General features: G+C 38.1%; 1 protein-coding gene across 5 annotated transcripts in view; it reads left to right on the top strand.

The window, feature by feature from the left end:
* DIAPH3 (diaphanous related formin 3) overlaps nucleotides 1-22,391 on the top strand; it is a 509,936-nt gene that overhangs the window by 91,262 nt on the left and 396,283 nt on the right. The window lies entirely within an intron of this gene.

The raw sequence follows: 22,391 nt of genomic DNA on the forward strand, positions 1-22,391 counted from the left end.
AAGAGAAGAATAAAACGAGAGGATTTTCAGAAGCTGCAAGAGTGGTATCTGTATCTTTAGATAGGATGTAGAGTGGTAGAGAAGGATAATCAGATGGGGTAGTCTAGGGAGAGGAGGGCCCAGGTGGGAAGATACAACAGACTTGGGCTTCAGGGAGATTGGCAGATGGGCACTGAGATGAGGCCTTAGAAATGAGGAGTTCACAGATCGTCATTTGTAAGAGAAACAGTGTGTGTGTGTGTGTGTGTGTGTTGGGGGTGGGGGGTGGGGGGAGGTAATCACATCTGTAAGGGCTTAGGAAGTGGATGTAGTGAGGAAGGGGGATAGTGAAAATATACCATGCTTGTCATTTTAGTTGGTGATAGAAAACTAGTAGCCTGATGGGAAGCAGAACCAAGGGAGGTGAGTGTGGGTCTGGATTGAAAGGTTTGTGGAAAAAGAATCATCGTGGTGAAAAGAGGGAAAGAGGTGCTGGGGTTAGACTGAGGCTTTAGTGTTAGTCTTAAAAACAGGGAAGCACACAGTTGTGCTGTGTGGGAGATTGCATTGTGCTGTGTGAGATAAGAATACTGATCTTCATAGAAGAGGAAAATGGAGTCAATACTGCCTAGTTTGACTATTTTTAGGGAAGTAAGGGGCAAAGTCCTGTGTTAAGAGTAGGATATGGACAGGGATAGAGTTTTGTAAAGAGCTAATGGGGGGGCGGGGCACCTGGGTGGCTCAGTGGGTTAAACGTCTGACTCTTGATTTTAGCTCAGGTCATGATCTCACGGTTGTGAGGTTGTGAGATCCAGCCCCACGTCGGGCTTTGTGCTGGGCATGGAGCCTGCTTAAGATTCTCTCTCTCCTTCTCCCTCTGTCCCTCCTTTGTGCTCACTCTCTCTCTCTAAAAAAAGGCGGGGGGAAGGTAAGGAGTTTTGAACAGGTATTAAACGGATGCAACATCAGTAAAAATATCTGAAAGCTACCTTAAGGGCCATTTAGGAAAATATAAACAAATACTAAGGCAGAATAATGGCTTCCAAATTCTATTTAGTGAAAGAACCTTTTTAATAAAAATCTAGTTTTACATGCCTCCCACCCCTCCATGAAATCACAGATAGAAGCACTCATGGGTTTCAGTGGCCATGGTTAATCCTTGAATTGACCATTCAATGGTCAATTCAAGGCTGAGGCTCGTTTGTGGAAGCCTGGAACTCCAAGGGACACTGTCGTGATAGGAGACAAATAGAATGCACAGAAAAGGAAGACGACCTAGATAAATTAGAACCTTGATAATCTTTTTCCCTTTGACTATGAATAGGCCAGAAGAATCCTGATTGGGCAAATAACACCAATTCAAGTGACCCTAAGGTTGAGGCTAGGCTCAGGAGCAGGTGCCAGAAGATCAAGTAAGAAGCTAGAACACACGCCTAGGAATTTGTCCAAAGGAGGAAGCAGCATGTGGATTTGAAAGGGTTCATGTTAAGCAAATGGTTCCTCAAGTCTGGGAATCAAAAGAGAAGCTGAGACGAAGCTATGTAGCATATGAGGTTAGTATTGCATGGTTGATTTTCATCCTATTTTCACACATCCATCGGGCCACTGCAGATAGATAATTGAGTGTGGAGACAGGTGTGTGCGTTCTTGGGGGGAATGAGGTCTGGGGACTCCAGGGCAATACTGCTTCTGGAATTGTGTATGACTGTTGTGGGGAGGAGTGTGCTGGGAAGCTTTCTCCAGATCCCACTCCATGAGTTCTGCAAACACACCAGATGATTCAGTGACTCTGCTGCTGCCTTCAAGTGTGGCTTCTAAAGCTCAAGGAATGAATCACAGTAGCCTGACTACTGAGTAAATGGGTAAATCAAATGTGAGCTTTATAAAAACTTCCTACCTAAAGCTCTCCAGAGAGGTTCCACGGATTTGTGTTTGTCCCAGATTGACAGAACTTTTTTTACGCAGCCTTCCTCAGCTCACCTGTATGGTGAGCCTGCATGTCTGATTTCTTCTTTCCTTAAGCATGAGATGATCTCAGTTCAGACTATTTGGGGCAGCAAAATGTTGATATAAATCTTCTCTTATGTAGTTTCTAAGTGGTAATTATGTAGTCCCGTTGTTTTTAATATTATTTAATATTTAATATTTAGTCTTCTTCTAAATATTAAGAAGAAAGGTAGAATTCTACAGCAATAAAGCCATTAGGGATCTGGGTTTTAAAACGAGAACAAACATGTAAAATTCTAAGTACTTTCTAAAATTGTTAGCCATCATATCCATAGCTTTTGAGTTGAGTATCTGGAAGTAAAGCTTATCTCACTTCTGGTATAAAAAGATAGAAAATTTTAAAGGGTAAAAATTGTGTGAAATTGTGTGTTAAGAAAATGACACATTTGTCAAATGGAAACTCTAAGTGTATTATTACCCTAGTTCTTAGGAGTAATTTAAATAATACTGTCAATTATACATAAATTTCAAAAGCTTTAGCTATTGTGCATTAAGAAATAATTAGATTTCATTTTCCTTAAACTATGTAGTGATATTTTCTTTGTAAAAACATGTGGGGCCTTAGAAACACTGACATGGATGGTGAGAATGGGAAAAAAAATTATATAGTACTGATTTTGCCGGTACATGTATAAAGCCCACGGTGCATCACATTTAGCAGTTCATTTGGGAGAGTACATCACAATGTTAGTCAAATCTGTGCAGGTTCAGTGATAGAAGCACAACTTGAAGTAATTTGAGCAAAAAAGGCAACTTATTGACTCTTGTACCTGGAAGAGAAGGGATGACCAGAATGAGGGTCTGACGTCAGGACTTTGTCTTCCTTCTTCTCTTCCCCTCTGAACCTTGGTGCCTGTGGCCCTGACTATAGCACAGCTTTCTCCAAGAAATGGAAACCTTGGAACTGTAAAGACAACAAAGGCATAATTAATTGTTAAAGCTAAAACCATTTGTTTAACAAGCTTAGCATTGGCAAAAGACCAATAATCTGGTAGACACATATATTTATATATCAAGCATTTATGAATTGTCTAGAAAAAAGAAAAACAAATCAATAGAAAAATGGGCTAAGGGTCTAAAACGACCATTCAAGAAGAAGAAATCTAAATAAATACAAAGATCTATAGTTGTGGATCTTCAAACTAAAGTGACTTTAGACCCATCGCATATTTTACTCTTCTAGTGAGAATGTGGGGAAAAGTAGCTTCTGCATGGCTGGTGGAACTGTACTATGATACAGCATTTTTGGAAAGCTATCTGAAATGTCTGTGAGAAATAAAAAAATATACATGCTCTTTGACCCAGGGCTTCCACTTCTGGGAATCTATGAAATAAAAATAAAAGCACCAATAGATGAGGACCTCACACAAAGATGTGTTTTCTTTAGTAGTATTCACTATGTTAAAAACCTGGAAACAAAAGGAATGGATATGAAATAACCTATAGCATTGAGTATTCTGCCAATATTAAAATAATGAATTAGAATAATACTAGATAACTGGAGAAACTTCTATGAGGTGTAAACCAGAAAAGGTGCAGAGAATTACATAAGGTGATACCATTAAAAACAAAAAAACAAAAAAACAGGGGGGCCTGGGTGGCTCAGTCGGTTGAGCGTCCGACTTCAGCTCAGGTCACGATCTCGCGGTCTGTGAGTTTGAGCCCTGCGTCGGGCTCTGGGCTGATGGCTCAGAGCCTGGAGCCTGCTTCCGATTCTGTGTCTCCCTCTCTCTCTGCCCCTTCCCCGTTCATGCTCTCTCTCTCTCTGTCTCAAAAATAAATAAACGTTAAAAAAAAATTAAAAAAACCCCAACTTTCTGACTATATAATTTGTGTGTGTGTGTATATACACGTGTGTATGATGTGTGCCTGGATTAAAATATGAAAGGGTATATACCAGACAATTTATATGAACTACCTTAGAATGGGAATGGGGATATAGTAGCTAGGTGAAAGAAAAAATTCTTTTATGGATTTATGAAAAAATTACATGTATTTATATAAATTATATATATCACATTTAAATATTTATGTATATATACACACATGAATAAAGAAATTAAGAGTTTCAAAACTTAAGAAAACCATATCAAAATGGCAACAAAGATTTAGCTACACTAAAAAAAAAATTACTATTAAGGGGTTATAGGATGCCATATTTTAAATTTTGCTCAAACTAAGTAGTTGAGAAACATGGGAAACTTAACGTTTGGGCATAAGTTGAAGATGGCAAATATTTACTGTGAAGGAAATAAACTTGAGGCAATACCTTAATCACTTTTGTATTTCATCCTCCTAACAAGAGGTCTGCTATGTATATATCTGGTATTTAATAAATGTTGAATAAAGAGGTGTGTAATGCCTATTAATCAGAGTGTATGTGTGTGGATAAAATCAGGTCGTATATATTGCATTTAATACTGGTTGAGTAAATGTATTAGAAGATGTAAATTGAAAGTAAAATGGACTTTTAGAATACCAATTACATACAGGTAATAAGCATATAACTCTTTAGGAAAGACCTGAAATTCATTGACACTTGAAACATTTAAGTTAACTTGGCACTTAGTATTGAGATGGAGATCAGATGGGTGGCTGAGCAATTGGAAACGAGTACAAGCCGTTGCCACCTGAAGGTGAGAGACATTTGTCTTAGATTTTTAAGTAGTTTGAAATACATACAGCCTTGTGCCATTCTAATTTACACGAGAACTAGAATTTCACCCTAGCACGGGGGTTGTGTGACGGTCAACAAGCCCCCGTCCCCACCTGGTGTGTAGTGTATGCTCACAAAAGTTACTGAAGGAGTGATTTATACCCACAGCTTGTGCCGTCCACCGGCTACTCCAGCGCAGTATGCTTTTCACTGGTGTTCTGGAGCTGGTTTGCTTCACATTCAGTGACCTCGCATCGCTTGCTTGAAACTGGCCATTGGGGAGTATTTACCTAGACCGGCAAACAGTCCCAAAAAGCTGTTTTTTTGTTTGTTTGTTTGTTTTTTGTTTTTTTCTGAGAGGTGGCTGTTAAACACTTTCCAGCGGTGCCATATTAATTATGAACCAGGACCCGTGATACGGTGACTGAAAATTGGAAAACAAATGACATTTCAGAGTTGAGTTGTAATTTATTTTTATCAGGATTTAGTAAGTAGGACCTACTCAGAAAGTGTAGGATATTTTGGTTTTCAAAAGTGTTAACTTTTACTTTGATATTCATTAGGAATGTGTAAATTTCTGCAGACGATCATCGAAGTTATTCTGAAATACATCATTTTAAACAATGATTAAGCAATGCCTCTAGGACCTTGTATTTCCTACTTGGTTTTTGGAAAGATACTTAGTTTTCCCCCCCTTTTATACCTGTATTTGTGCAGTTCTTTGTAGAGCACCTCTTTTTATTGTTTAAAGCTGTAATTAATGGGCATTTCCCTCCTCTTGAGTTAGCAGTGATTTTAGTAGGTAATGACAGTAGTTAATGACAGCCTATTTATAAACTACTCTGAGAATTTAAGATCAAATTCAGAGATGAAAAACATGTCGACAGCTTGACACAGGGGAGGTCTTTGAGTCATGATCTTTACTTTGAGTCCTTACGATATCAGATTAGTAGAAATAGATTAGTAGAATTGTTTAATCTCATTCATTTTTTTTTTTTTTTCCTTTAACAAGTAGTACTTTGTGCCAGGCACCGTTCTAGGCGGTAGGGATTGTGATGAACAGAGCTGACAGTACCTCTGTGCTAATGTAGCCTACATTTTAGTGGAGGAAACAGATACATAATAAAAATGTAATGTAAGACCAGGTCTGGGAACACAAGGAATTTGTATTGTTTTTTTACCATGAATACTTGTGTTCACATTCATCCCCAGTACTCCAGAGCCCGATATTTGACACTTGGATCTTTTTTACTAGGACAGGTATCTTTATTTATCCAGGTGGCTCATGAGGGCATTGTGTGCTTGGTGGGTATATGAAGGTAAAGTTTTAGGAAGTAATTGAAGACAAATACTTTGAATAATTTGTCGAAGTAGTAATGATACTGTAACTGCCTTGGAAAGGAAAGAATTACCCCCTAAATTGGTAATAAATAAATAAAATTCCCAAGAGTGCATTTCCAAAGCTCAATCTTTTTGCTGATTTTGTTCATTATTTTACAGTGTAATTCACTGCTGGCATTTAATAGATGCTCAGCAAATATTGTTGAATGAATGACTATAACTATGTTGTTTTAACCAAGTGCCCCAACATGGTTTTGATCAAGGTGGATTCAAAAAAAAATTTTTTTTAACTCATTTTTGAGCTCCTATGTCTGTGATACGTATAAAGACAAGCCCAACATTTGTCTTATGCCCAAGGAGTTTTACCCTATGACCCAGCAATACTAGGAGTTTATCCAAAGGATGCAGGAGTGCTGATTCATAAGGGGCACATGTACCCCAGTGTTTAACAGTGCTATCAACAATAGCCAAATTATGGAAGGAGCCAAAATGTCCATTAACTGATGAATGGAAAAAGGTGTGGTGTGTGTGTGTACACACACACACACACACACACACACACACACACTGGAATACTACTCGGCAATGAAAAAGAATGAAAATTTCCCATTTGCAGTAACATGGATGGAATTGGAGGGCATTATGCCAAGTGAAATAAGTCAGTCAAAGATAGATATCATACGTTTTCACTCACATGTGGAATTTGAGAAACTTAACAGAAGAGCATGGGGGAAGGGAAGGGAAAAAGTTGGAGGCAAACCATAAGAGACTCTTAAATACAGAGAACAGAGTGTTGATGGAGGGTGGGGTGGAGGGGAAATGGGTGAAGAGCATTGAGGAGGGCACTGGGATGAGCACTGGGTGTTGTATGTAAGTGATGAATCATGTGAATCTACTCCTGTAGCCAAGAGTACACTGTATACCACTGTATGTTAATTACCTTGACAATAAATTGTATTTAAAAAAATCTGCTAGGAGTCATAAGATGTATAAGTACACTGATAAAACAAGCTGGAAGTAACTAGCGCACAATAGGAGACCTTAAAGTGGGAATTTGGAGATTAAGATCACCTCCTGCTGAGGTAAGTAGAAAAAGTTGCCATGGGGAGTGGTGTTCAGCAGGAATGAAGGACAGGCAGGATTTGAAACATTTGGAGGTAGGGATGTGGAGGGCTGCAGGAATCACATCAGCAGGGATTTATTACGTGTGTGGGAAACCATGATGTGCCTACATGGGTTGAATGTTACTCATTTTGTCTGTAGTGAAGTTCCTTTGAAAGAGAACAGTAGACTAGGACATTGAAAAAGTAGGTTTAGAAAATTTTTTTCCTCCCCTACTGGAGCACAGAATATTTCTGAGAAGAGTGGGATGGTTAGAGAGAGGCTTCTTTGTGTCTGTTAATGCAGGAGAAACTATTCTCCCACTTTTGTCTTGTAAGCGCCTTGGAGGTAGAACACATTAGGTTTTCTTGTGTGAGGTGAGCACACTTTTGTGACCAACTCTAGTAACACTTTCTAGCTGTTTCTTTCTTGGGTTTTTGTTGTTGTTGTTCTGTTTTGTTTTGTTTCTTTAAGGTTATAATAGGACCAAGAGCATGAAATCTTCCTTACAGGTTCACCTGAACTGCCCTTGTGTCTCTAACCTCAGAGGCTCATGTTTTTGTCCTCCTCTCTGTTGCTCTAGTATCTTTCTGACATAGCTTTTTGTATTTGATTTCTAATTATGCAGTGACTTCCTGTTAGCTGTGGGCTAATGTTGGCTTCCCTTGGGCTGAGGTAGCCACAGCCCACGTTCTGGTTCCTGTGTATTTTGTGTCCTCGTTCTCCTCACTCCTTATACCATCTGTAATGTAGCCATCTAGCTGCTAAAATGCCACATCTTTCACCTTATTGTGCCCATGTTTGTAATTCTGCTTTATACTCCCCATCTTTTAAGACCAGTTCTTGAATTATCTTTACTTGGAGGTTTCCCCTGATTTTCTGGGTAACAGTTGGGATATTTCCACCCCCTCCTCATCCCCCCCCCCCCCCCCCCCCCCCGTTTTTGCTCACCAAGGCTGGAGTCCTTGTAACTGTTCAGGTGATTTTTCTTACCTGAGGATGACGACCTCAGGGGCAGAATCTTCTCTTACTCAGTTTTGAGTCCCAGTATTCACCATAATGGTACACATAGATCCTTCTATCCATGTTTATTGAGCGACTTGTTAGATGGATAGCCATGTTTTCAGAACATCGTAGAAATGATGAACTTATAACATGTTACCATAGGACCATCATTGTTTTTACTCTTGGCAGGAGCATAGTAGTTGAGTAAATTTAGATCCATTAACTTCTTTTTCCTCTCATTTTAGTAATTTTTTTTTTTTTTTCCAGTATCTGCTTGGAACATAATGCCAGGGATTCTGGGAAATGGAAATAGGAGACTGTTTCAGCCTTTTCGTATATGTACTTTGTTACAAGGGAGAACACAAATGAACAATTAACTCCTTTTTGTTGGACCTCAGTTGCTTCTCCTCATTTTAATCAGTTCATTAGTTCGTGTTGCTTCCTTTCTAAACAACCCTGCAGACTATGGGTTCTTGCTTTGCTTTGATCTATATGCTTGCACAGCTTTAAAAATAACTTAGTAAAAGAAATATATGCTTTTGGTGATAAAATCACATAATACAGGTATATTCCAAGTGTATTTGAGTTTTACAGCTTCCTCTGCTCCATAAGCACCCTGAGGTGCCACAGCTGGTCAGAGTGGGATGTGATTCAGATCCCAAGATCTTTTTTCCTATTATTTTTCCTCCATATTCCACTGTTAATGTTACTTGTATGAAGAACAGTCTGAAAAATGTTACATTTTGTGCTGTTATATATTTTTTTACTAACATAAACAGGTTAGATTTGTAGGATGCTTTGTGGATATGAAGAAGCAAGTTAGTTTTCTTCTATAAATCAAGAAAAAGCAAAAAAAAAAAAAAAAAGGAAGACAGGCTTGTGCTGTAAATGTAACAGTGACACTTGAAAATACTCAGAATTGGGGAGGCAAATAATTGTGCAATTACCTGGAGGGACTGAAAAACAAATTGCCTAATTTTAAAGACTGGAACAGCTGGTGTTTTCTTATACCCCCCTCCCTGGCCCCCACCTCCCTTTTTTTTTTTTTTTTTGGTAAATGCCCAATGAAGTTTTGTTGTGGTTTTTCTTCTTACATAAACATAATCAACACAATAAAGAAGATAATGAACCAATGACTAAGAGCATCAGCACATTTTTTCCCTCTCTGTTCAGATGTGCCGAATAGATCTTTATCCTTCACTGAACCATCAAATAGAGGCTGGCAAATTAGAACATCCATGTTTATTTAATCAGCTCCCCCACCCCCAACTGTGGGCTTTTTTGCTTTGTTTTTTTTTTTTTTTTCAAGTTTTAAAGTGCAGTTTGTTGTTCAGATGGAACTCAACATTTTCCAGTTCTAAAAGGTATACCAAAGATGCTAAATATAAACAAGTGGCCTCATTTGACATGGTGTAACTTTTCATTAATTTCATTTTTCAGCCAGAAAATATGACATTTAGTGTAAAACATTTTAAATGGCATGCTTTAAAACCTAAAGATTTGAAAGGAATTCAATTTGAATGTAACCGTGTATCCTTAGAATAAAGCATAAAAATTAGTAAATTTGAATCTGGGTTTTAAATACTTTCAAATTTATATAGTAAAGTTCACAAATCTTTATTATATTGGTGAATAAGCCAACACAGAATAAACACACTCATGTACCCAGAACACAGCTGAAGCAATGGGACAAGGATAGCGAGCTTGTATGACCTAGTCCCTATGCTTCTTCTCTTCAAGGTAACTGCTAACTTCTAAGACAACAAGTTTCCTGTTTCATAAATGTTTTAAAAAATTTTTTTTTTGTGTGAGAAAATCCACACACTATAAACTTCACCACCTTAACAATTTTAAAGTGTACAATTCATTGACATTTACTATTTTCACAGTGTTGTGCATTACCACTGTTTAGTTCTAGAACCTTTCCATCAACCCCAAAGGAAACCCCTTGCCCTCGAAGCAGTCATTCCAGGGCCCATCCTCTCCCTGGTATCTTTGGCCAGTAGAGACCCCTTCAGGCTGGTTCCCTTATCTTTTGGCATGTCCCCATCATTCTTGGAGCTCTGCTTCCCCTCTTGCAGAAAACATTGGAGATCATCCTGTATTATCCTAGCCTCTGCCCTGGAATCAGTCCTTTGTTCAAGGAATGGTTTCTTTTAATGGAGAATGCTATTTAGAAGTTGGGATCTGAATGTTAGGTCTTCTAATGGGCCATCTTTAGGCCCTTTCAGACAGAGCTAAGGCATATATATGTGTATGTATATATATACATATATATATGTTGATATGGGGATGTATATATGTTGTATATGGAGATGTATATATGTTGATATGTATGAGACGTGTATATGGATGTGTGCATATTTGGAAATTGCATGCATACATGTGTATATATATTAAATATAAGTAAATCCATATGTAGAAAACCTATAGTATACATGTATATACATATACCTTTTATTTATTTTTTTCTTATTTTTAGCTAGCTGTATCTATCCAAATACCTTTTCCTTCAGACCACAAATTTATACTGTTACCTTTGATTTTTATATTCTAGTTTATTTCTCTGAAATAATTACCTATTTGAATTATAATTAGGTCAACTTACTTGGGTTCGTCTCACTTAAGGATTTTCCTCCCGTCCTCTTTGATTTTGTTTTTTTTTCTTTTTGAGTGTATGAAAAATAAAAAGACATACACAGAGGTATCCCTAAAGCATTGTCACTTACCCTCTTTTCTTTTAGGGTGTTCTGCTCTCTGTCTTACCTACCATATTCCCATCTCCCTGAAGGTACACAATCTCATGAGTTCCTGATTATTTCTTCCTGCCTGTTTTTGTACAAATAATGAATATATGAATATATCTCTTCATAAACACAAAGTAATACATTCTTTCATAATTTTTCGACTTCAAACTCTGTAATGAAAATCATGCCATACAGCTCAGAGACACCCTCATTCTTATTTATAATTGTGTGTTATGGTTCCTGCAATGTGTTCATGATGTGTTGCTCACCATGGTTGATTTGGCTTCTGTTCTCTGGCTGTGGGTAGAAGCAGTTGACTGTTAACTGTAATGGTACATCCTTTTGAGGTTTAGAAGCTAAAAAGCACCTGAGTTCTGGTCATGGTAACCAGATGGAAGTTTATAATAGCAGGACATTGCTTTGAGCAGTTGAAGCAAGTCTTTTTAAATATACAAAATCGTCTAAATAGTCAACTGTTTTATTGAAGGCAATGGGCTAATGTGAGAAAGCTTTCCTGTGAATAGAAGGGATGTCGATGCTAGTTAAGTATTGATGGATAATACGAGGAATGTAATGTGTTGAATTTCTTTTATGCAAGTTAATTTCTGAGTGGCTAAAATTAGTGTTGGATCAATCTGCTTTTTTTTTTTCTTCTGTAGAGCTATTTTAGAAACTGAAAGAGGGAGAGCAGCAGATTTTTCTGTATTTTATCATGTTCCTTTGTAAAATGTACTTGATAATTCTAAACCTTTAACGTATGCTATTTTTAATGTACGCTAAAAGCAGCCTCCAAAATTATAGGAGAAGTTCTTGGTACATAATCATGCTCATTAAATGTTTATGGAAAAAATAATAACTCCTAAAAGAAACTCTTTGCTGAACTTTTTTTTGTTGGTGGTGGTGAACGCCCCTTTCTGCAGTACTTGTCATTGCTCGTAGTTTCTACTATGAGTTTGCATAATATCATCTCTGAATAACAGATTTTATTGGCACTGGAGATCTGTTGGGGTTGTAAATGTTCTGAAAATAAGTAATTCATACTGCACTGACAGTTTAGTGTTTCTGTTGATCTGTGACATTAGAGATGCTAGAAATCATTTGAAAAATGCAAGGAAATTGTAGTAATGCATTTTAATAGCAATATACATGATAGTAATTTAGATTATAATTACCCCCTTGGCAGCAACTGTGTTTACCCGTTTTGCACAGTGCTGACTCTGCAGTTTTCTTAAAATACAGTCATTATCAATGCACACTATTTCTTTAAATAGTCTCCACATTTCATATCTTCTTCTCCTTCACTAGTCTGATCACCTGAATTAGGTACCAAGACCACAGGAGTTCTAATACTAAAGAGATACTGAGGCAGTTAACCTAGAGTTACTGACCGGCAGATAGAAACAGGCACACACACACCAATGCCAGATCACATGTGCACGTACACTCTCCTCGCTATGAGAACTTATTAGGCTTTTTGACTCCTTTTGTTTTATGCTGATGGAATTTTTGTTGTTCTCTGCAGTTTACCTGCTAAAAATTACAAAGTGAATGTCATTGAGAGGGATCTTGAGTCTAGTAACTTACTTCATATAAAGATCAGTTAAGATTTTGGCATGTTTGGGTAGCTCAGCCACTTAAGCATCTGGCTCTTGGTTTTAGCTCAGGTCATAATCTCATGGTTCGTGAGTTCAAGACCCGCATGGGGCTCTCCACTATTGGTGCGAGCCTGCTTGGGATTCTCTCTCTCTCCCTCTCTCTCTGTGCCCCTCCTCTACCCCTCTCAAAATAAAGAAATTTTTAAAAAGTTAAGGTTTCAGTGTTTTCTTACAGTCCCCCAATATTTCAAGTTTTTAACTGCCAAAGGCTATATATTTTGGGTCATGTTAAAACATGCTGATTTTTCTTTATGGGTTTAGGTGTGAGTAAGAGACCATTACCCATGGTTGAGGATGTAGTATGGGTACAAGGTACATTCCAGGAGGAATAAGGTATGATTCAATGAGTTGAGTAATTGGGCAAACTTTTGCTTAAGCAACTATCATGTGTCAGACATTCTACCAGGGACTGAAAGGTCATTGTCCTCACCCACATACACATTAGGGTGGGTCATCTTCCTGCAGAGCCTGCAGGCTTTCTAGAGATAGCTTGTTTTACTGTTTTTAAAATTAGGTCTCCATTGAGTGGTGAATTCTCCATATTTGTATGTAAATCATTCAATTATTTGAAAAATGAAAGAATGTTCTCTAATACTTTCTACCGGTAACTGGCAATAGGATATATTTTTAATTTGTCATGGAGATGGTATTTCAAATTCTGCAAACAAATAAATGAGACAGAATAATGGAGAAATCTACTGAAAAGTTCTGATACCTGACCTGTGATGAAATGCAGGCATTGAGGCAGGTACAGAAGAAATGACTACCATTACCTTTAATAGTTACATAGCGAAAGAAAGAATATTTGGTTTCAGAAATATAGAAATGGTGAGGGAAATAAGTTGTGAAAGTGCATATTACTTTCTATACCTTAGAATACATTTAATAAGGAATCTGACAAGAGGAATGTTATGTACTTTTCTTTCTATCCTGCATTTGGTATTTCAGAATAAAATTTACTAAGGGATTAAAAAAGATTTAAAAATTATGTTGGATAAATATCCTTCTAATTTTTGTGATGTCAGGCAGACATCCTTATCTCACTAATGTGTTTTGATACCACAGGGGATAAAGCTTTCTAAGTATTTTCATCTTCATGGCTAATGGAATCAGAGATAGGCAGACGTGAGTGTCCTTCCTCTCTCCCCCTACTTCCCGCTTCCTTTGAAGTTATGTGAAATGAAAGAAACACAGGAAGAGCTGTGCTTAAAAGGAATATTTCTGATTATTCACGTAATGTATTTCTCCCCACAATTTCCTTTCTTTTGTACCTGTGTGTTGATAGTACTATAATAAAAGGGGGAAATTCTGGTGAAAGCTAATCACCCAATTATCTGGTCTGTTGCCTGTGTCTTTCATTTGAGATATTCCTTTCTGAGTAAGTATTGAGAATTTTTTCTTGTGACTTATCTTCCTCGCCTTTCTTGTTTTAATTCTTACTCTATGTATACCTTAGATTTTATTATAGCCTCGTTCATTCACTGAGTGCCAGCAATTTTACAACGTACTGATGACACAGTGATGAATTAGGCAGAGGCAGACACTGTCTGAGTAGACGTGTAAGACCTTCTCCAGTAAAATACAAAGAGGTACCAGCACATTCACAGATTTGGCCCCTAGCCTTTGCTTTTTTCCTGCTATTACCGCTGCCCTTGTCCTTTCTGACCTCATCATTCACACAGAGGATCCATCCAACATTCAGTCCTCTCATTTTCTCGACTATCATTTCCAGCAATCTTTGGTTTTTCTACCCAACCTCAACCACTCGTTGCCTCCCATAGTAAAATACCACCCCTAAATATGGTTTACAAACTTAGCGGAGCATTACCTGTCTTTCTGCTTACTTAATATTCCCACTGAAAGAATTCCATAACCCTTTTAGAACTACCGATCCATCTACTCTACCATTTGTTCATGTCCATCACTTTCCAACTGCTGCTACATCCTTCTTTCCTTATTGACCTTAGACACATGCTCCATTGTTACCTTCAGTAAACAGTTCTTTTATTTCCCTCTTGGTCCATATAAACTCTACCCTTGGTTAAACTAAATTTCCTACCTCGTCTGCTTTTGCATCTCAGCACAACATGCATTTGGGAAGGAGCATAGAGCCACAAGTAGTGTTTTCTGAATGACTACGGTTGACAAGTGAGCCCTTAACAGATATCCTACCACCTGACCCTTGCCAGCACACTTCTTTGCTTTCTGGAAATGATTTCATACCTTTTCTTATACCTCCAACTCTGCGTCCTCACTTGTAGCCGATTATATTGCTATTTCTATCCCTGAGAAGGTTGATGCAATCACAGTAGAACTTTCACGCCTCACTTCCTAATCACCAGGTCTAACAAGCTACCTGAATCTGTTCCCCTCGACTTTGCTTTTGCTCTTCTTATGGTGATAGACTTTACCTGTGACTGTGTAAGATCATTCCTTCCTCTTGTAGGCTACATCCCGAGTCATCTGCTTGAGTTTTTTGTTTGTTTACTTGTTTGTTTCCCTGCATCTTTACCTACCTTCTTCTGCATTATTAGTTTCTTCCTCCCTGCTTGGTCATTTCCATCAGCCTGCAAACATCTTGTAGTTTCCCCCAAAGAAAATCCACACTATAGCTCCCCACCAACTGCTGCCCCAGTTCTTTGCTCTGCTTTATGGGAAATCTCCTCACAAGAGTTGCCCCCCTTTTTTTTTTTCTTTCCCTTTGAACTTTGGACCGGGTTTATCCCCAGTCCACCACTCTTGAGGCTCTTGACAGGGAATCAATGATCAGTAGATGGCAGCACTGCTCACTTAGTTGTTAAGACCAAAACTTCAGCATCATCTTTGAATTTAACTTCTTTCAATACCTCACCTCCAAACTATCAGCCAGTCTTGTCTGATCTAACTTCATATCGAGCAGATCTCATGCCTTCCATCATTGGCTCCTTGTACCAGGCTACTGTCCACTCTTGACCAGATGCTGTACTGGCCTTCTAACGGGTGGTCTTGTTTCACATTTTGCTCCTTACATTCTGTCGCGACACAGTAGTTAGAACAGTCTTTAAAAAGCGTTTGATTTTGGGGAGCCTGGGTGGCTCAGTCGGTTAAGTGTCTGACTCGTGATTTTGGCTCAGGTCATGTTCCCAGGGTGGTGGTATTGAGCCATGCTTAAGAGAATCTTAAGATGCTCTCTGTTTCTCTCTCTCTCTGCCTCTGTTTCTGTCTCTCTCTCCTTGTCCCTCCTCTCCCCACCCCCCCGCCCATCTCCCCCACTTGGGTGTACTCTCTAAAAAAAAAAAAAAAAAATGTTTTTTGATTTTAATAGATCTTAGAATTTATCTGCTGGATATCTGCCAATAGTTTTCCATCCATTCAGAATAAACCTGAAGCCCTCACCATCAGAGACCAGCGAACTTTGTATTAAATAGCCAGACAGTAAACGTTTCAGGCTTTGCAAGTCAGGTAGGGTTTCAGTTACTTCTGCCAGTGCTAGTGTTTCCTCTTCCTTTTTACAAGCGTTTAAAAATGTAAGCAACACTCTTAGCTCCGGAGTCCTACGAAAACATTTCGCACTCAGGCGGCTGTTTGTTGATCCCCTGCCTCCAATACCAGCTTGTTGTGTCTCTCTTGTCCTGTTCAACTCTGTCATTTCCTGGGATTTTGAGGTGTCGTTTTACCATCCTTTGAATATACCTAGTTCTTTCCTGCCTTTTGCTTTTGCTTGAAACATGTTTCATTCTCCTCTTCATTCTGGTTTCTGCTGAATCTTATTTTCTTAGGAGAATGTCATTTGCTCAGACTTGGAACTCTTCAATAGCTGCTTCTGCTACCACTTAGGTCACCTGTGTCTACATCATGTAAACAATGTCTGGAAAGAGTAGATGCTCACAATATCCTCTATACAATAAATAAGAGTGGCGAGTGTTAAGAAGAAGGAATCCACGGACGGGGGATTCCCCTTTTGTGGCTCGGAAGAGGCCTATCCCAGGAAGTGAGTCTCAGCCCAGATGTGCTGTCTGGGAGTAGGCTTGTGCAAAGATTCAGTAGTGATTGTGACAGTTTGGGTGAAAGGGGAGGGTGTTAAGAGGAAAGAATCTCGGGCAAAAAGGTGGAGGTTTTTAGATAATAAATTGCTCAAACTGGAAGACTTTCTATGGCTGAAATAAAGAGTTACTTTGAGCCAGTGAAATTATTCTGTCTTTCCCAGTGTTTGTTGGTGAAGTCTACCAGCTGCTCCATTTAAGATGCTGTCTGTCTTTACCCCCATCTTCCACCCAAATACAACAAAAACTATTGACACGTTTGCTTTTATACTGTTAGCTAGAGAGTGGAGCAGGACAAAGGACTGACAGGTTGGTCTTGGTCTTTCATATACATACAACCATACATTATGTGCTCTTTTTTGTTTGGCTTTTTTTAACCCAGCAGTTTTTTTTTTCTGGGGGGAGGGTGGGTTCATCTATCTGGTTGCATTATGAGTGAGTCTTTTTTATTGTTGTACAGTATTCCATTGAATAGATATACCACAACTCGATGAATAGTTGGGTTGTTCCCAGTGTTTGAATATTATGAATAAAATACCTCTGAACATTGTATGAATTTTTGTTGTTTTGTTTTTTCTCCTGCGTAATACCTCGCTGTATAATTGCGGAGTCCTCTGGTCAGTGTACATTTATCTTTAAAAAAAAAAAAAAAACAACAAAAAACCTGCCAGACTTTTTGCCAAAGTGGCAACACCATTTTACGTTTCCACCAGTAGTATAGGTGACTTTTAGGTGCTTCACATCCTCCCCTCTCTAGGGGATGTGAAGTGTTACCTCATTCGTGGTGAGTTGTTTGTTTGTTTTTGTTTTTTTCACTTGTGGTTTTAAACCGCATTTCCCTGGTGGCAAATCATCTTGAACATTATTTCATGTGATTATTGGCCATTCATGTATCTTCTTTCGTGAAGTCTTTTGATCATTTTTTAAACTGGGTTATTTGTCTTATTACTACTGAGTTGTAGGACTTCATTGAAAGTTCTGAATACAAATCTTTATGAGATGCATTTATTGTTGGGAGAGGCAGTCTGCCATGGTTCCTGAGTACCTCTGTATATTTATTCTAGTTACACCAAGAATGGAAGGCTTGACTGCTCTTTACTGAATCCATTTCTCAGGGTTGTGCTTGCAGTGAGCTGCCTTGAAAGGTGGTTATGTCTCCCTGTAGACAATGAGCAGGCTTGTTATTTTTCACTTTAAAATTGGTGAGTTCCCCATGCTCAGTATCCTATAATGCATTCTACGGCATGTGGAGGCGTTGATCATCCATCAGGGAGCCCTGTGTTGCCCCTGTGGGACTTGGTGGATCAGGGAACCAACACAGGCATAATACAGCCCTTTGTCTCTAACTGCGGACTCATGTTTTCTGCCGCCATTCAGGAACCAGTAACAGGCTCATTTAGCTTGTTACGTTATGTAGACTCAGACTGCACGCTTCTTGACTTGTATTATGGATATTTTCCCCTAGCCTGTGGCTTCCTTTTCATTGTCTCAATAAAACTATCTTAAGAGTTGTTTGAAAAACTGAAGGTTTAAATTTTGATGAAGTCTAATTTATGAATAATTTTCTAGTTAGTGCCTCTTGTCCTAAGAAATCTTTGCCTTCCCGTAGGTAGTGAAGCTTTTCATCTATGTTTTCTTATAGACATTAAGTTTTAGCTTGCACATTTAGGTCTAAGTTCTAGGTTCACTTTTTCTCATTTGGATGTCCTGTTGTTCCAGCACTATTTGTTGAAGAGATTCTTCTTACCCCATTAAATTACATTAACACCTTGGTTGAAAATCATTGACTACATAGGTGCAAGTGTATTTCTGGATTCTTTTCTATTGATGCTTCTACTATTCTAACTTGATTTTAGTAGCTTTATAGTAAATCGTGAAATTGGAAAAATCCCCCCAACTTTATTCTTTTAAATTGCTCTACTTTAGGTTTCCTGCATTTCCATATAAATTTTATTTTATTTTTTTCCATATAAATTTTAGAAGCTGCTTCTCAATTTCTGAAAAACTTGCTGGGATTCTGATGGTGAATATATTGAATATATACATTGTCCTTCAGAAAATGTGTTTCTTAACAATGTCTTAATAATACCGAGCCTTCTGACCCATGAACTTGGCATAAGATCATTGATTTAGGTCCTCTTTAATACCTCTTCACAATATTTGTAGTTCTCCATATAGGTATTTATCTTCTTTTGTTAGAAATTTTCCTCATTATTTTGTGAGGGCTTTTTTTGATGCTATTTCAAGTGTTAAATTGTAAAATTTCATTTCTCACTTACTAGTAATATTTAGAAATAAAAAAAATATTTTTTAAAGGTTGAGCTTTTATTCTGTGATCTTGCTGAATTCATGTAGATAATTTCATCTGCAAGTAGAGACTGTCTTACTTCTTCTTCTTTTCTAATCTCTATTGTTGCTGTCGTTATTGCCTTGCCACACTAGTTCGTACCTCCAGTAAAATAGTGAATAGGAATGGGAAGATCCAACATGCTTCTCGCATCTCCACTACTGTGGGGGCACCAATGAGTTGGTTTGACCAACATGGGAATTATAGTAGCTGGAAGACTTTACGAATGGGGGCATATGATGTCCTATTTTGTGTCATGAAACAAACTAAAGAATTACTAAGTTCAGTGATCCAAAAATCTCTCTGGATCTCATAGAGCCTGGATTCAGTCAGCTTCCATGTCATGGAATTGGCATCTTCTGGTTCAACTGAGTTTACTTATAACTATAGTCAGAAGATGGAAGAGTACATATTCCATTGTTTTAATATAAGTAGCTCCTTATCTTTCATAATGGAAGTCAAAGGTAATATTGAAAACTTAGAAGTTTAAGAAAATCGGAGTAAACATGTTATTTAGACATATTAAGTAACCATCAGAAAAAACAGTTAAGGGAATTAAAAGTGATGGCCTCTGAAAGATAGGGTTAAGTGCTGGGGCAGGTGATTACTTTTTTTTTTTTTTTAAATCACTTTTATTTTTTATTTACTTATTTTTTTAAAAATTTATTTATTTTTGACAGAGACAGAGTGCAAGCATGAGCTGGGAAGGTGCAGAGAGAGAGAGAGGGAGACACAGAATCCGAAGCAGGCTCCAGGCTCCAAGTTGTCAGCACAGAGCCTGACGCGGGGCTCGAACTCACAAACTGCAAGATGATGACCTGGGCCGAAGTTGGCTGCTTAACCGACTGAGCCACCCAGGGGCCCCTAAATCACTTTTATTTTTATTCAAATGCATTTATTGCTTTTTATTCTTACATTTTAAAAGTATTGACTATATGTGCTTACCCATTTTTTGTTGAAAGGAACCAGTTGATCTCAGCTTTGGTGTATTTTGATCCCTCCATATCATAATTATTTCAGTGATAAATTCAGAAAGTACTACAAAAAGATCTAGTTTGACTTCTGTTGATACATATTTTGATAAAAATATTGACCTGATGGGTCACCTGGGTGGCTCTATTGGTTAAGCATCTGACTCTTGATTTTGGCTCAGATCATGATCTCACAGTTCATGAGATCAGGCCCTGCATGGGCCTCTGCTCTGAGAGTGAGGAGCCTGCTTGGGATTCATTCTCTCTCTCTCTCTCTCTCTCTCTCTCTCTCTCTCCCTCTCTCCCTGCTAGCATGCGTGTGCTCACTTACTTACTTTCTCTCTCAAAAGAAATAAGTAAGCATTAAAAAAATATTGACAGCATGTACAGGAAACTTGACAAATTAAGATACCAAGAAAGTATATTGGGCAACCTACGCGCCCAATAATATGGGTCTAAATTATGTAAGTAATGGTATGTTAACAGTCTGTAGCCAGGAATAAAATTTTCATTTAAGATGTGGGATATATTCATGAAATATTACTAAAGATAAAAGTAGCCTACTGAACAATCTGTATGACATAATATTTTTGAAAGTAAAGTACATGTGTTTATGAATGTATATGGACTATTACATATTCTAAATGAGAAAAAACACTTAAAAGAGAAATATCAAATTAAGAGTCATTTTGAGGCACTTTTTTTTCCTAGTGCTTTTCTGATTTCCAAATTTTCTGTGTTGAACAGGCAATACTTAAGTAATTTAAAGCAGAAAAGGATACCGAAAATGCTGTCAGTACAAGTTGAATGTATTCTTTTTAATAATAATATGTAACAGTCACTGATTTCAAAAGTGTTTATTTTCACTAAATCATTTCATTTCTCCTTTCAAATTTATTTTTGTAGATTTTGCTCAATTTTGTTTTTCTTTTTGGTAAATAACCACTCTGCTATTGATGAAAACCCTCTGTCTTTCCTGTGCTAATTTGTTTTGTGTTATTGGAAGTGTTTTCTTGGGCAATATTATGGCAAATTAATAATAAAAAATTTAAAAAAAGTGGATCTGATTTCCTGACACCCCAACTAATCTGCTCTTGAACATGTATAATTCCTTCCCCTTGGATGTGTAATCCGTAATTTAAGTAGATTCAGTTCTGGACTTTGTTCATGCTGCTTCATTTTTTCCTTCTGGACTATGTTTGTGCCTTTCTAACCAGTCTTGCTGCTTCTGTTGCTTCTCATCTGAAAGTAAAATCAGAGTTCTTTGGGTGGCCTCTGAGGGTACAGTCCCTTCCATTACAACTTTTCAGTTACAGGTATGGTTACTTCTCTGTCCTTCACACCTTTATTCTAATACTCAAGTTTGAGGCCTTCAGATTCTTCTGCGAGTCTTTCTGTGACCACACTGTTTGAAATTGCAAACCACCTCCTGTGCTCCTTATTCTACTTCTCTGCTTTTATGTTTCTCTGTAGCACTTTTCCGTAGCTACAAAGCAACTACTTTAACTGCTTAGTTCATTTATTGACTGCCTGGCTTTATTCTTCTCCATGGAGAAGAAAGCTCCATGTACCTAGGGATGTTTGTCTCTTATTGACTGTTCTCTGTATAGCACTTCAAACAGTGCCTGACACTTAGTAGGCACGAAATGTTGAATAATGAATGAACTCCAGCTCTTCTAATCTGCATTTTATACTGCTGCCAGAGTGATCCTTCCAAAACTGCCCTGGAAAATCTGATTGATTAGCGGTGCTCTGTCCCTCCCTGATCTGGCTGATATCTTTGGCTATAAGTGCTTCTGGTTTTCTTTGTGGTTGTACACATGTGCCCTATTTCAGTCTGGAAGAAGTTCCTAATTCTCAGTCCCCTTAACTGACTTACCTTCGCACTTTTACTCGGGCTTCCCTCATCTGCTCACCAAGTTAAGGATTCCTCCTCTGGGTCCTTAGGTAGGTACTGTATTACAGGAATTAGATTCACCAGAAAGTATTACTACTGTGCTTGCATTTCTCCTTCCAGACTTAGGTTTTGATCATCTCTTTGTATACTGTGCTTAGAACTAGGCACTTACTGGTAGTTGAGTCAGTAGCTTCAAGGCTTTTTTTGTGGTGCTTAGAAGATTAGTTTTAACAGGGCTTTTCTTGTATTGAGTTTTGATTTTTATGTTGCAAGTGCCTAAAATAGATTACTCTATTTTCAGATATTTCCTATGATATGTATGTCTCCACACTTCATTGTTTTCCATGATATTTTGCATTTGAGAAAGTCCTTTTACTTTTAAAATAAATTTTTTAGTGTTTATTTATTTTTGAGAGCAAGACAGAATGCAAGCCGGGGAGGAGGCAGAGAGAGAGGGAGACACAGAATCTGAAGCAGGCTCCAGGCTCTGAGCTGTCAGCACAGAGCCTGACGCGGGGCTCAAACTCACAACCGTGAGATCATGACCTGAGCCGAAGTCAGATACTTAACCAACTGAGCCACCCAGGCACCCTGAGAAAGTCCTTTTAATTTGCAAACCTTTTGGTGTTTCATCTTTGGTGAATATCGTAGATGATAATTTAT

Source organism: Neofelis nebulosa, chromosome 1 (assembly GCF_028018385.1).
Source record: "Neofelis nebulosa isolate mNeoNeb1 chromosome 1, mNeoNeb1.pri, whole genome shotgun sequence".
NCBI classification, from domain to species: domain Eukaryota; kingdom Metazoa; phylum Chordata; class Mammalia; order Carnivora; family Felidae; genus Neofelis; species Neofelis nebulosa.